Source organism: Euprymna scolopes, chromosome 12 (assembly GCF_053919585.1).
Source record: "Euprymna scolopes isolate OS-2025 chromosome 12, ASM5391958v1, whole genome shotgun sequence".
Classification (NCBI taxonomy): Eukaryota; Metazoa; Mollusca; class Cephalopoda; order Sepiida; family Sepiolidae; genus Euprymna; species Euprymna scolopes.
In genome coordinates this window covers 87,145,110-87,161,534 of record NC_136493.1, presented here as the reverse complement: position 1 = coordinate 87,161,534, position 16,425 = coordinate 87,145,110, and the positions used below count along the sequence as shown (strand labels likewise).

General features: G+C 35.0%; 1 protein-coding gene across 5 annotated transcripts in view; it reads left to right on the top strand.

Moving 5' to 3' along the window:
- The window catches only part of LOC145291398 (uncharacterized), a 36,991-nt gene that overhangs the window by 8,106 nt on the left and 12,460 nt on the right, over nt 1–16,425 (top strand). The window lies entirely within an intron of this gene.

Here is a 16,425-nt window from a genome sequence, read left to right as displayed (position 1 = left end):
TCACACTGGGCGTTGACTTTACCCGCATATGTGACAATATCATCAGTTTCTTCTTTTTGCATGTTCAAGCACTTATACCTTGTATGAAAAAGGCTGTCTCTTTTACCATATATCGAGTACAAAATTCAAACAGTTTCCAAAAAAAAAATATCTTCTGGTTTCTTTGGTAAAATCAAATTTGTAAATTTTGTGTTTTCCTCCGTACCCAATTTCTGAAGTAGGAGTGTGATTCTTTCCTCGTCCGACCATTTCTCACATCTTGTAAAAATCATCTCGAACCTATGATGGCCCTGTTGGTGGGGCATTAGAATACGCCGACTGCCCCCCTGCAGAGGGTAAAAGTCCTTCAATAGGGGTCCTGGATATGACCTTAAACTATATCCAGTGGTGAGGCCCCAGCTTGTGGGCTTTGGGGAGTGTGGAGACACCCTTTAATTAGCATTGCTCCCAGGTCCACTCTGACCCGGAGTGGTAGTACCTGTTAGGGTCCCAACTATGGGTTAAATAGAAACCGACGTGAAAACAACAAATATATTCTATTAAAAAAATTTTTCTTCAAAATCTTTGGATTCGGCATTAAATAACCCGAGAAGGGTTGATATGCCGTAAAACAAAAACAACCAACGAACCTATGATAATAGGAAGGGAACGTATCGCCTCGTTCTGGGTTGTATTTGAACTCTGCTAGAGAGTTGGCTATACCCTCTGCCGAAAAAATCTAGATGTGCCATCTTCAGATTTTTGTGACAACACAGTTTCATATAATAGACGATTCTCTGTAGTTTGCTGAATGACGTGTGATTCAAAACGTTCTTGTTGTATTGACATCTGTTTTTGAAATTCAATTTGAGCTTTTTGCTGAGCAATCAATCTTTCAGTTATTGTTTTCGTTAACTCTGTCATTTGTTTGGAAGAATTTCTTTTTTTTTTTAAATGTACAAATACGAACTCAACGTATACAAAATTTTGTTCCCAAAAATAAGATGTTCCCCTTCAGATCTCGTCATGAAAAAAAAAAAAAATTGTCAGCACTTGAGAAATGTTCAAAGAAAAAAAAAAAAAATTCACCAGACAAAATATCAATAGTTTACAAATTTTCAGAGATCCTTTTCGTCTTTTTCAAATATATGTAAACTTCTTTAAGAATTTCTTTATGACAGAAAAACAATTTCAACAGTAAAATTCGTTTTATCATATTAAACAAAAACTCTAAATCGCTTTTCAAAATGAGATGATATGAAGTCAACTTTTCAGAAAGTTCAAAGAAAAAAAAATGCCAATAAGAATATAAAAATTCTTTGTACTTGCGTGAATACTTGTCTTTCACTTCTTAAGAAGTATTTCCTTAATCGGATATAAACTCGTTGAGAAATTTTTTTCTTTTCTTTTTTTTGCGCTCACCACGTACTCACAATTTTTTCTTTTTTTTTTTTTTTTACTGAGTTCGCATCTCATCTCCGTCACCAATTTGATATGTCCTAAGGTGGCCTATTATTTGGACAATCAAAGATAAAGTATTCCGTGAAAGGAATAAATATATATACACTGTTGCTTGAATACTGAAAGAGAAGTTTCTTTATGTATTTACATAAAGACAAATACAGCGTGTTAATGTTCAGGGAGAAGTCTGTTTTTCACAAGGGTCCGGTGAAATCCGGTGACTCTGTTCCTTATGTAGAATGTTCCGGGTTGGTTACCTATGTCCACATAACAAAAAGTGACTTATCTTGCCTTTGATAACATTTATTTGTTATATATTTATTTTTTGACAACTTTTTCGAATCTATGTGTATAGTAAAACAAACCCAAATTCCATTTTTACTTATAATTATTTTTCTACTGGATCAGTTTTCGTAATTTTTTTTTTTTTTTTTTTTTTTTTTTTTTACATGGGGATCACCATTTATCAAGGCCTATAAGCCACTCGGAGATAAGGGTTATTTTGTGTACAATAGTCAATGAGATAATATCGTAGTAATAGTTGGTATTGGAGATTTGACAAAGCGTCTTACTTAAGGAATTTATTTATGTTGGACTTGAAGACGTCCAAGTTTTAGTCAGGTGGGAAACAGGCAAACGGAAGAGAGTTCCACAGGTGTGCACTTCTCAGAAAAAAGCTATGTTCATGGAATCTACGTTTTGATTTAGGCACAGATAAAGAGTGGGGAAAATTACTGACAGTGGTTTTAGCTAGACGGGTGTTTATCATGAAGGATTGGCGAGGGGGGGACCAGAGATTGGAGCTCGGACGAGCACTTCCCATGAAAATAGCGATAAAACAAAGACAGGCTCGCAACGTCTCTTCTGTGGGAGAGAGGTTGCAGGGAAGAGAAGAGAGCATCCCCCTCTAAGCCACAAAGTCTATTTTGTACTTTGTCAAGGCAGGATAGGCTGTTTTTTGAAGCTCCAGCCCAGATGTGGCAGCAGTACTCCATCTTTGGACGTACTTGGCTTTTATAGAGATAGAGAATTGCATCAGTAGTGAGATATTTTCTGGAGCGGTAGAAGGATCCTACCATTTTCCCAGTGGCCCGGGCAACAGACTTTATATACGTGTTCCATTTCAGATCAGGAGTAAAGGTTAAACCCAGGAGCTTGTCAAAACATGAAGCCTCCCCAAGACGAGAGCCATTCATTTCAATTGATGCTAGATGAGGAACAAAGCGTTGATGATGTAAAGTTAGGAGCTTGGTTTTAGATGCATTAAAAGTAACCAGCCATCTCTTCCCCCACTAAACGACGCATTCAAGATCAGAGGAGAGGGAATCAGAGAGAGCTTTGTCATTTACGGCCTTTGATGTGTTGCCGTAGATGGTCTTGTCATCAGCATAGATGTCAACGAATGATTTGGGAGATCATTGATGTAGATCAGGAAGAGAGTTGGGCCCAGGATGAACCCCTGGGGGACTCCAGCATTAATACTGTGGGCCTCAGATTTCTGCCCATCAACCACTATTATGAACCTATCAGAGAGAAATAATTTAATTATTGAGAAAACATTTCCAGTTATACTGTAGCTGGAAATCTTGTGAAGTAGGCCCTTATGCCAAACCTTATCGAAGGCCTTTGATTATGTCAAGAGCAATTGCCCTAGAAAGGAAGCCTTTGTCGAGAGATTCACTAATCCTATGAAATATAACTGTTAGTACATCAGCTGTAGATCTAGCAGAACGGAAACCATATTGCATGTCACTAAGGAGGTTATTTCTGCTGAGGTGATTGACTACTACTTTATTTAATATGGATTCCAGTAACTTACTCATGACACACAAGAGACTTATTGGTCTGTACTGAGAGGGGGATAATTTATCACCTGAGTTCTTAAATACAGGGCATACTGACGAGGTTTTCCAGGGTGTTGGAAAGCACTTCTCCTTAAGGCAACGTTTAAACAGTTTTGTAAGTATGGAGGCAAGTTCTGGTTGAAGCTTTTTCAACACTATAATTGGAATGCCGTCTTGGCCAGTTGCTTTACTGGAATCAAGGTTCTTGATTAGTTTGGCGACTTCGTGCACAGATATTTGTATGTTGGATAGGGTGTTGTCTGTTGTAGGAGGAAATATGGGGAGTTGATGCCCTTCATCGCAGAGGGTAGAGTTAGCTGCAAAGTTCTTGGCAAATAGTCTGGCCTTGTCTGATGCTGACAAGATGACCTCAGGTCCATCGATGATGGTTGGGATAGAACGCACGCTAATTTTTGGATTTTATACTAATTTCGCAATTATACGTGATATTTTCACCTGAAATCCGTTGGTTTAAATGTTCAAAGAAAAGAAAATAATTTGATAATAAATGCACTAATTTATAAATTTAAAAAAAATGTCTACATTGGCGCCGCCAAACCGATACATATGGTGCCCTTCAACAACCACTCCCTAACTTTAAAGTCCAATGTGGTAACCAGGTTGAACTGTTTTTGTTGTTTTTAAGTGCACATTGTGTTATAGATTGTACATCCGGTTTTGTGGCGCCAACTCTGTCTCTCTCTCTTTCTCAATATTTCATTTTAAGAAAGATGTAATTTATTTTATATTTATAAATGGGTCATTCCCAAATTCCACGTCTTTTTTTTTTTTTTTTTTTTTTGACTTTCGGCTTCTGCTGACCGTTCTGTTCCATGATGAATACCCTGGAAAAGCACCTTCTGATTAATGTTTACCAGTTGTAAAATATTCTATTCCGAAAAACAGCCAAATTTGTTTGCATATTTGTGGTATGGAAGATCAAATAAAGACTTGTCATTAAAAAGTTGATTTTTAGGTGTATTTGGATCTGTTTCAAACGAATGTCACATTTAAAATTGTTGCGGCAAGTAGTTCTTATAAAATTAAAACCTACATTTTCCAATGTATTGCTTAGAAATTCACTGATCGCCATTTTGAATATTGTTGTTTACCAGTCAATCAAGCCTCATTTTCGAAAACGGGTCAACCCGGTCTCGTTAAATTTTTTTTGGGGGAGGGGGGCGAGAATCACCCCGCCCCAAGAACGACTTTCAGAATAAACACCCCCAAGCTCCACATGTTAAGAACATCTTTCGTTTTTTGCAATTTTTTTAATGGATTATTTTTGAGGTCCAGCTTTTTCTTTCTTTTTTTTTTTTTTTGTTCTTGAGTGTTCTGGAAATTTGGCAGGTATAATGTCGCTAAATAGGGTTTGCGAGTGATATGAGCAAAATATTGCATAAGGAGTCATTTCGAGTAAAAATGTAATTTTTACCTATCGAAACTTGTGAAATGCACATTTAAAACGTGTAAACAATTTAATCGTGTAAGAATCCAATATGGCTGCGCTCGACCAGGCTGTGAGCATGAAGCAGCCTTGACCTTGCGATCAAAAACGAAACGAAATGAGACAAAAAATAATTTAAACAACTTTCAAACAATTTTTATATTAAATTTTCTTATATAATTTAAATAATTTTTAAACAACTTTTTTAATACAATTTTTTTTAAAGTTTAAAATAACAAATACTGTGAGAAATTCTAAAATTATAAACAAGCCCCCCCCCCCCGGCTGATTTGGCTACCCACTGTCTTTGTTTAGACTAATCAAATTAGCCGATGGTTGAACCGCCAACGATGAGCTTGGCAACACCTTTTCTATTTATAGGTAGTTCCAAACATGCAGCCGATGAAGGAACACAGAACTCTACTCTCTATGGATATGAGGCAGTTGAGTACCTCTACCCTTCGTCTCCTTGAGACTTTATTTTTAAGCCTAAGTAATTAGGCTAAATTAATATTATATATGTCTTCCAGAGACTTTTTTAAGGTCAGAATTATCGACCTGTCATTAATTCGTTTTCCTTCAAATGAACATGAATTATGAACTTCTGTAATGTCGACTCAAGTCGAGAATTGAATTCTTTCATCAGAAGGTATCATATCAACCCCCTTCAAACAGCTGCAATTAATCCAATCTTCGAACAGTGCTGTGCCCTACCTGGATACCAGTTCCTGAAGAAGATAAAAGAACTATTACCTTTTGAGGTTGTTACCAACTCTATTCAGACGCAAGTCGGGCATTTCCTCTTTGCAACGAAGAATGAATAAAATTTGTATAAAATTTTAGAGGTATACTTTTTTGTAATTGTTTTAATTTTTTGCCACAAAAGCAAAAAAACAGGTAAGATAAAATATCTTACAATACTTTATGTAGAATAAATGCATGCGATGCAACAAAGGATTTCGCCAAATTTATTTGTGCCCACTAGCTCTCCATATAAATTCATTAAGATATGACTGAAGTTGTTAAAAAGTTGTTGTAAGATATGACTGAAGTTGTTTAAAAGTTGTTTAAATGATTTGCTGTTTAAAAAAAAAATCCCTGTGAAGTACCATTTCCAAGACTGGAAACTTTCATGGTGTTGTTTAACTTGTCATTTTCTGACTAGTTTCGTTTCATTGGTTCTCTGTGTTGGTTTTTGATCACATGGTGAAGACTGTTTTGTGCTTATGGCCTGGTCAAGGGGAGTCATCTTGGATTCTAACACAATTAAATTGTTTACACGTTTTAAATGTGTGTTTCTCTTAGTTTCTTCAAATACTTTACAGGCAAAATTTTTTTATGCATTTTGCTAACTCTTCCCATCTGATGAGAAGGAAAGTATTTTTAATTAAAGTAGTTAGAGAAGTTCCTTGCTTATTTTTAGGGTTTTGGTTGTTAAAGGAAGAATTGTGATTAGATATTTTGGTCTTAGAGTTGAAGTGGCGTCGATATATGTGTGTATTTTATGAAATGCGCAGGGCCTATTATTAGTTTGTTGATTTGTATTGGGATTTGAGGTGGGGGATGGTCTAAATTTTGATCGTTGAGGTGAGTGAGTCTGATTAATATGTCGATGAGTGTTGTTTGGTGGTTTATTAGTGTTAGGATAATTGTAAGGAGAATCATTGTTACTACTACTATTATTAGTACTGGGATAGTTGGTCGGCTGACTGTTAAGTTCGCTTATTGGATCAGATGTCAACAGAATATTAGTTTATTTTGGGTACTTGCGGGAGTAGCTCTGTTATTGTGCAGGAATATATAACATCCCTATGAATGCAATCATTGAGTGGGCAATTAAACTGGTTATTACAAATGCAATTGTTTTTAGGCTTAATTGGGGAAAGGCATTTTTGGGGGGCTGATTTGATTTTTTTTTTTTTTTTTATTGCTAGATGGTAAGATTCTTTGTTCTAAATCAGGCATGGTTGAGTAGGAAATCCTTGAGTTTTTATGAAAGATGAAACTATATCGGTGTGGTTACTTGGAGTTTTGTACAATGTTAATTTATTTATGCAGCTTTTGGATTTATTATTATATAGCCAATTCTCTATTGATTATTATATTGTACTCCATATATAGTAAGCGATTTCCAAAGTTAAAAAAAATAATGGGTGCCCTCAGCTAGAATAATTTTTTTTTTTTTCAATTTTGATCCTTTAGCCGCTATCTTTCTGTCAAAAAAAACAAATAAAATTTGTTCCACAGGTCTAAATCTCTTCTATATATCAAGTTTCAAGTCTGTAGACTAAAAATTGACAGAGTATTTTGATAGATCATTCCACACACACACACACACTCAGGGACACTGTCACTTTTTTTATACATACTAGGAGTCTGCCTGGCAATGATCTGTTGCAAAATACGTTTAATACGATATTTTAATTTATGCAGGTTTCATATTTATTATTGCAGAGCCATAGCTATTGACCAAAATTTGACAGTGTAGTTTGGTAGAAACCATTCCTCACACAGACAAGGTCACTTATACTAAACTATCCATGACCTGTTGGGTTAGTATATGTTATAACTAGCTATTGAATAGTGATTACATTAATTATGGCAAAAATATGCATGCTTGCACCTACAACAATGGCCACCACTTTTAACATAAAAAAAATTACATTGCTTAATATCTGGAAAACTACTTATTTCCGGAAAATTTAAATGCATTATACCCAAAAACTTTGAAGTTTTCATTTTAAAGGAAAACTTTAAGGTGGAAACTAAGTAAAAATTTACCAAAACTTCTATTTTTATATTTGCTTAAAATAAAAGCTACATTATATACAGTGTTGGTCATCCGAACCTTAAAATTTGTCTGACGTCACTTCCACCGAATGGTTTTGTAAACAAAGAAGTGAAACTCTTAACGAAAGCACTTATCACGGTTATAACTTTAGCCGGTGTTGTTGGATCGTCACTGATCTAAGGGAGATAACTATTTTATTAAGACATTAACGTATGGTGAGCACCTACTTTTTGGCTGTTTTAACTGCCTATTTCGCATGTTTGCTTTTTCTTATTAGTTCCTGTGAAAAAACTTATTTTAACTTTTATTAAAAAAAAAAAAGAAAAACAGTTGATGTGTGGGCTTGTCTATGGATTCTCTGGAAAAGTATGTGATGTAAATTGCAGAGTGAAATGTAATGTCTGTTAAACAAGTTCAATGAAAGTTTTTAGTACGATTCTTTAATTAAAAAATACTTTTACCTTTTTTCATTTAAGTTAGTTTTTCTTTCCTTTCCATTTTTAAACAGGAACGTTCATTTTGAACAAGCTTCTGTCTTATTCAAAGAACCAACTGTTGATTTTATGAAAATTTTTACATAATCACTTGAATTAAAGTTAAACTTACAAAAGTCAAGTATCATGGTTTAGTTGTGCTCTATAAAAAGCATTCATTTCGAACACGCTCCTGTCTTATAAAAGAATCTACAGTTGATTTTATAAGCTGGGCCTTTTTGCTTGTGCAGGGATAAAACTTCTCAAAAATACTTGTGATGTTAGATTGTATGTGTTAACTTTGCTCAAAATCAGACTTCCTTCTTTAATCAGATTTTTTTCGAATATCGATTTTTAGATATTTATCAGGCACATTCTGATACAGAACTTACGTAAAAACACTCCTAGACACATCAAGTACCTTTGTGTGAAATTTCATAAAAACTGGCCCTGCCATTTTGGAGTCCATAGGGAACAAATTCATATGCACACATAAAGTTCCTTATATATATGTTATTGTTTATGTATTTAAATTATATATATATGTTATTGTTTATGTATTTAAATTATATATATATGTTATTGTTTATGTATTTAAATTAAGATAAAGAAGATTTGTATAAACAGCTTTTATGTGTTTTAAACCGGTAACTCTAAGAGAATCTCACTAAACCAGTTTGAATTAAATCCTTTAAGTATATGAAGGACATTCCAAAAGTAATGCTATCCATCCATTTTTATTCCACCTGAAAGGATCAGTGGAGATTGCAAATGGTATTGTTATAACTGAATTTATGCATTCATAACCTGAAAGTTTTGTTTCTGTTGAAATATTTATTGCGTGAGACTCTAACAAAGCAACCCCTGTCATAGTCATGCGTCAGAAGCAGAGATGGATCATAAAATTCCTCCATGCAGAAAAAATGGAACTGATCAACATTCATCAGTGTTTAATTTTACGTTAATTTTATTTTTATTTCGGACTATTAGTCTCATCTTTATTAGTTGTTGTTTGTTTGTTTTTATTCGTTCACAACGTTTCGGCCAACTTCCTCTGGCCTTCGTCAGGTGGTAACCGCGACGGATAGGAACTTCGAATCTTCTAACTGCATTCTCAGCCATCACTGCCATCCGTAGTTGTCGTCGTCTCACCACATTTTTGACCAATTACCTCTGGCACGCTTTGGGTGGGATTGAAACCGCTATCTTCAGACAATGTTCATCTGGAACCGTAGAGATTCAACGTCTCTATCAACTGCGCCACGGGCCCCGAAGGGCGATCAAGGTTGGATTCTTTGATCTTATAAATCCACATTTATTTATTATCTGATCTTCCATAGTCAGGTCCGTACCGATTGGTATATATATATATATTATTCCTTAATCGGAATTTTTTATTTTGAGATGAGCATTTTTACGTTAATTTTATTTTTATTTCGGACTATTAGTCTCATCTTAGCCAGAGGAAGTTGGCCGAAACGTTGTGAACGAATAAAAACAAACAAACAACAACTAATAAAGATGAGACTAATAGTCCGAAATAAAAATAAAATTAACGTAAAAATGCTCATCTCAAAATAAAAAAAATTCCGATTAAGGAATAATATATATATATATTCATCAGTGTTTGTTTGACATTTACGAAGCCGATGCAATTGATGTCAGCACACTTAGATGGGTTTGTCGATTTCGGAATGGCAGCTGAGATGTGAGTGACAAAATGATAAAAGTGCATTGAGAATGGTAGTGACTATGTAAAAAAAATAAATTCTGGAGCACAAAAAGTCATTCATTTTAATGGTATCACTCCTGTCTTCATAGCTCTTTAACGTTTTACTTTTTTAGTTAAATAGTAGGAAGCCTTAGTTTTTGGAATGACATGATACTCTATATATGTATGTGTCTGTATGTCTCTCTCACTATATATATATATACACACTAGCAGAAGTACCCAACGTTACCCAGTATTAAGCATAACGTTAAATTCCTTTTAAAAAAATGAAGTAAAAAAAAAAAAAAAATGGAAAGAAACTGAGCTGTGCATGCGTGTATGTTTTTTTCTGAACAGTTCACTTCTTGTAAAATTAAAAAAAATGCTTGAGCTAAGATTGAAACCAAAACTTAGACAGTGATCAAGTATGATAACCATTAGGCCAGCTTGCTAAGCTCTTTAAAGTGTTTTCAAACATATTTATTTTTAACATGAGGAAGCTGTTATGTGAATGATTCGCTCATGTGCAATCGTGAAACAGTTGAGAAACAGATAAAAATCCGATGATGCCCAAGTAGAAATTTTTCAATTTTGACTCCCTTAGCAACCTTTTTCTTTTTTTTTTTAAATTTTTTCCTGGATGAAAACCAATTAAAAAATTTTCCACCTGTCTGAATACACTATATACCAAATTTCAAGTTTGTAGATCAAAAATTTGTTGAGTATATAGGTTGAAAGATTAATGCTCTCAAAAATTTATGATAAAAACGTCATAGAACTTTTCATAACATATTTAATATGATATACAAGAATTTTATTAACTACTTTAAAGGTAATCTTTATTTATTTTAATGAGTTTCGAAATTTCTTTTAATTTTTTTTCTTTCTTTGAATTAAAATTTTTTTTTTTTTTTTTTTTACTTTTAGCTTAACTTGCTTTTATATTTCACCATTTCGTTTTTTAGTAATAAATGCTTCTCTACATTAAAAACCGACCTCGTGGAGAGGCAAGTAAATAGGAAGTAATATGGCAGCTGAAAAACGTTTTTCGACCACCATAAAAGCATTACAATACATTTAAACTCTGAAGAATTTCCGCCATGCGCACTTGTTGTTCTAAGTTAACTGTGTTTCAAACTTTAATAAAAAAAAGAAGTGCTTTAAAATAGTAAAAACACTAAAGCTTTTTTCGTTTTGGAAGTGCTATTATCCCAAAGAACCAACTATGCAAACACTTTGCAATATTTTTCAATAATTATTTTTAAAAAAATTCTTTACAATCAATTTTTATTTAAAATTATTTTCTAAAATATTTTGTTTATATATATGTTTACATTTTGTTTTTAAGTAAAATTAAGAAATTAATTTTAACAATATTATTTACTAGCAGTTCCGCCTGGCTTTGCTCGGGCCCTACGTGCCTATGTATATATTAAAGTGTGAATATGTACGATAATACCTTTCTATATAATAGTCTTCCTTAACTACCATGGAGAAAAGTTGGTAGAGACCGCAGACGTCAATTTTTTTTAACTTTGACCGCTTAGCATTTATTGTTTTGGGCTCAAATAAATTATAAAGTTAGATCCCTGTCCAAGTAATCTATATCTATAATTTCAAGTGTTTAGACCCAAAATTGGTGGAGAAGTTTGGTAGAGTTCTCAAAGGTCAAATCGTTGAACTTTGATCCCTTAACAGCAAAATTTCTGGCCGAAAATCAATCAAAGATTTTCCCAAATCTCAGTACCCCTTATGCCAAATTTTGAGTCTGTAGACAGTTATTTGGGAGGAAAATGTACACAGACACACAAACAGACACTTTCACTTTTATAGATATACTAGCATGAGTGCCCGGCGTTGCCCAATTGTTTGGAGGTGTGTGTTGAGCAAAAAAAAAAAAGTGGTAGTAGGAAGCCAGGCTCGAATCCGTACCGCGGAGGAAAAGAACGGGGAAAAAATATGATGTCTTTGCTGTTACGACCACTGCCAAACCAGAAGTGACATAGGTTTAAATTAAAGCTAGACAATCGAAAAGAGGGGATGATTTTCGAAAATATCGGCAAAAAAAGCGACCCCTCTCTGTAGAAAAGTGCCTAGTTGAGGGTGAAGAAATTAATGTTTTTAGCCAATGTTTTGGTATTTGTTGTCTGAAGGATCGAGCTTCAAAACGATACTGGTCTTGTGAAAATCCGTTACCTCTGTCAAAAGTTTTAGGCAGACATGCAAACATACATACAATACATTTATATATTGGTAGCTCAAATTTTCGACCCAAACTGATTAAAAAGCTTGCTCTATCTCTGAATACTCTTTATGTAAAATTTCAAATGTTTAGATCAGAAATATTCTGAGTAATTTGGTAGAGACTGCAGAGGTCAATTTTTTTAAAACTTTGACCCCTATTATGACTCCTTAACATTTATTGTTTTGGGCTCAAATCCAGTTATTAAGTTAGATTCATGTCCAAGGAATCTATATTTAAAATTTCAAGTGTTTATACCCAAAATTGTCGGAGGAGTTTGGTAGAGTTCTCAAAGGTCAAATCGTTGAACTTTGACCCCTTAACAGCAAAATTTCTGTCCGAAAATGGATTACAAAGATTTTCCCAAATCTCAATACCCTGTATATCAAATTTCGAGTCTGCAAACTGAAAATTGACAGAGTTATTGTGTAGGGAAATGTACACAGACAGACACACAGACACTTTCACTTTTATAGATTTATAGATATTCATCTTCATTCAAGAGTTACTTTTTGGTAGCTTCATCGGTTGTTAACCTAAATTTTCTGCAGACCTATTCATCTAAGCTTCACCAATTTTTGTTGTTATGATTTTCTCTATTTTTTCTTGTTTTGCTGTAGTTTATGTAATTATTGATAGGAAAATTGGTAAAAGTCAAAATGGAATCCGTGCTATTTTTAAATATTATTTTCAAGTTTGATTAAAGTTTTATGATACCCTTTTCTTATTATTGTTTTTGTATTCTTTTTTATTTTTATTTATTTATTTTTTTGCCGGATTTAACAAACAAACAAAATGAAAATAAAGCAAAACAACAGCAACAAAAAAAATGTGGTGCTTATGCACTTATGTTACCGTTATTTATTTATTTTTTTTAAGGATTTAAGTTGATCTTAAATATTGTATAGACTCAATCCATTATATTATCCTTTCTTCTCCACCCCTTAATTCTGCTTTCATTTTATCTCGCAATTACTTATACCGTCACCAACTAACTTTCGGAAGACCCCCCCCCCCCCGCTTTTCTTTTATATCACAAGTTTCTTAAAACGTAACTCATGCTTTTCTTTTAACGGTTAATTTAAAAAAAAAAGTCTTTTGAACGCTGATGTTATTAAAACTTAAATTCTTTTCTACAGTTTGTATTTTGGAGACGGAAGTGTTTTTTCGAGAGAAGTGACTTCTATATTAATCATGCTTTTTATTTTTAGATTCAAATATTAATAACTACATTTTATTTCAGTATTTATGTATTTCTGTTTCATTAAATGCTAGCTTTTTTCTCGTCCATAAATGTTTATTTATCTACCAAGTTGATTGCAAAAATAGATTAGGCAATTGTATTCATTTTTAGTTCGTGAGAGGGTAATCAATCACCATACTTTCCCTTAAACACGTCCGTTGGACTTTTATTAAGTATAATACTTAATAGTTTTTTTTAATGGAGAGTAGAAAATGCATTGCGGATGTGTTATTGGCAGCTCCCGTTACTCTCGCTTCTCCTTATTTGTCCCTCAGTCCTCATGTTTTAATGAGTGATTTTTCTGACAAAGGGAGAAGAAAAAGCTGTTTTCTAGGTTGGCAGTATTTTGCGCGAACAGTTGACAGAGATGGCGGAAATTTTCTGTTTTTATGTCTATCCTTGTGGCCATGTCACTAGTAAGGGTGCTGGAGGTAAACGTTTTATCTGGGCTGACATTATCCGCCTGATAGTCAAGGACCCGAACCTTGGATTAACCACTAAGAAGGCTGTCCTATCAGCAGATACAAAGTACTGGGGCTGATGTATTGCCATTTGGTGAATGGATTCTGGACGATGCAGTGGTCTCTGGTGGGGCCTCTCGATGCCATACTAGTGGGTAATTGTTACGGCTTTACCTTATGTTTTACAAAAAATTCTTTGTTTCTTTTTCTCTCTTAGTTTTCCCTCTCTGTCCTGTTCTAAGCAAATCTGATGACCTAGTCCACACATTCCAAAATTCCATCATGACAAGTTTCAAGAAAAAATACACGATTAAACCCGGTTCTCCAACTTCCAATGTAGACCCCTACTACCATGTCTCTTTCTCCAACATCAGGGGTCTACGTTCTAACCTTCCAGAGGTTGAAACCCAATTACAGGAGACTAAACCAGACCTTTTATTTTTAAGCGAAACTGGCATTGGACAAGCTATTTCGCTAGAAGAGTTCGCAATTAAAGGATACTCAACTTCTAAATCTGACCCCCAAGATCGCCATGGGCATGGAATATGTGCCTTTTTAAAGATGGTTTTCCATGTAGGGACATCTCCAGAGAAGATCCTAACTTACTCTATGTGCTTCCGGGTTGCATTAGTTCACACTACTGCATTTATATTTATTCTCTATCACCCCCACAACAGCGGAGTTACTATCTTTAAAAACATATCTGAGAAAATTGACCAAGTCCTATCTGCTTATCCTTCAGCTAACATTCACGTATGTGGAGACTTCAATGTTCACAACGTCGAATGGTTGACCCACTCAAACAAGATCGATGATGAGGGGAGGTTCTGTCATGATTTCTCCATTGCTTATGACCTCACTCAGATTATTCACGAACCCACTCGTGTGGCCGACAATGACGGCCAGTATGCGAGTCTACTAGACCTTTTTCTCACAACTTGCCCTGAACTATGTTCAGTTTCTGTTCTGTCTCCTCTTGGATCTTCCAACCACTCTGTTGTATTAATTAAGATAAAAATGAAATGTAATAAGTCCCCAGATGTACCTCTCCATCGTACAGTATATCGATACACTAAGGCTGACTGGGATAGCTTCCGTACATTTATATTGGATCTACCTCTGCGTTCCATGTTTAAAAATGATGTGTCCTCTATAGTATCAGACCTGACGGAATGGTTAATTGTAGGTATAGACCGTTTCATACCCTCGAAAAGGTTCCAGCAAAAACCTAACAGCCAGCCATGGTTCTCTCCAGAATGTGCTGCTGTCATTGCACACAGAAATCACTTTTTCCACTGCTTCCAATGTAATAGATGTATGGAAACTAAAGCTGCTTTCAAGACTGCCAGCAACCATTGTAAGAAAGTAATAAAGAATGCAAGAGAGTTGTATGCTCAATCCGTCAAGTCCAAAGTAGCTGAGCAGCGGCTTGGTTCCCACCAGTTTTGGCAAATAGCAAACAGAATCCTGAACAGAAGTGTGTGCTCTATCCCAACTATCATCAATGGACCTGAGGTAATCTCGTCAGCATCAGACAAAGCCAAAATCTTTGCCAAGAACTTTGTAGCTAATTCTACCCTTTGCGACCAAGGCCGCCAACCCCCAATATTTCCTCCTGTATCAGAAAACACGCTATATGATATACATATATCTGTACGTGATGTTGCCAAGCTAATCAAAAACTTTGATTCCAGTAAAGCAACTGGCCCTGACGGTATTCCAATTATAGTACTCAAAAAACTTCAACCAGAACTAGCGCCCATACTTACAAAACTGTTTAAACATTGTCTTAAGAAGAATAGCTTCCCATCACCCTGGAAAATCTCATCAGTATGCCCTGTATTTAAGAATTCAGGTGATCGCTCATCCCCCTCTCAGTACAGGCCAATAAGTTTCCTGTGCGGCATGAGTAAGTTGCTGGAACCTGTGTTAAATAGAGAAGTAATCAACAATCTTAACAAAAATAACCTTCTTAGTGACACTCAATATCGTTTCCGTTCTGCTAGATCTACAGCAGATGTGCTTACAGTTATATCTGATAGGATTAGCAAATCTCTCGACGGAGGCAACCTTTCTAGGGCAATTTCTCTTGACATATCTAAGGCCTTTGATAGAGTATGGCATAAAGGTTTACTTCACAAGATCTCTAGCTATGGTATACCTGGAAATGTCTTCTCGATTATTAAATCATTTCTTTCTGATCAGAAGCTCACAGTATTAATGCTGGTGTCCCTCAGGGGTCTATCCTGGGCTCAACTCTTTTCCTGATCTACATTAATGATTTTCCAAATCACATCCTTACATCATTTGTAGACATTTATGCTGACTACATTACCATTTATGATAGCACATCTAAGACAGTAAACGACCAAGTTCTCTCCGATTCTCTCTCCTCTGATCTTGAGCACGTAGTACAATGGGGAAAGGAGTTGCTGGTTACTTTTAATACATCCAAAACCAAGCTTCTCTCTTTACATCATCAACATTCTGATCCACATCTGGCATCAATTGAAATGAATGGCTCTCGTTTTCAGGAGGCCTCAAGTTTTGACAAGCTTCTGGGTTTGACCTTTACTCTTGATCTTAAATGGAACACGTACATCAAATCTGTTGCCAAGGCCGCTGGAAAAAATGGTGGGATCTTTCTATCGATCCAGTAGATATCTGACTGCTGATGCAATTCTCTATCTATATAAGAGCTAGGTACGTCCAAGGATGGAATACTGCTGCCACATCTGGGCAGGAGCTGCCAGAAAGGACTTGTTCTGCCTTG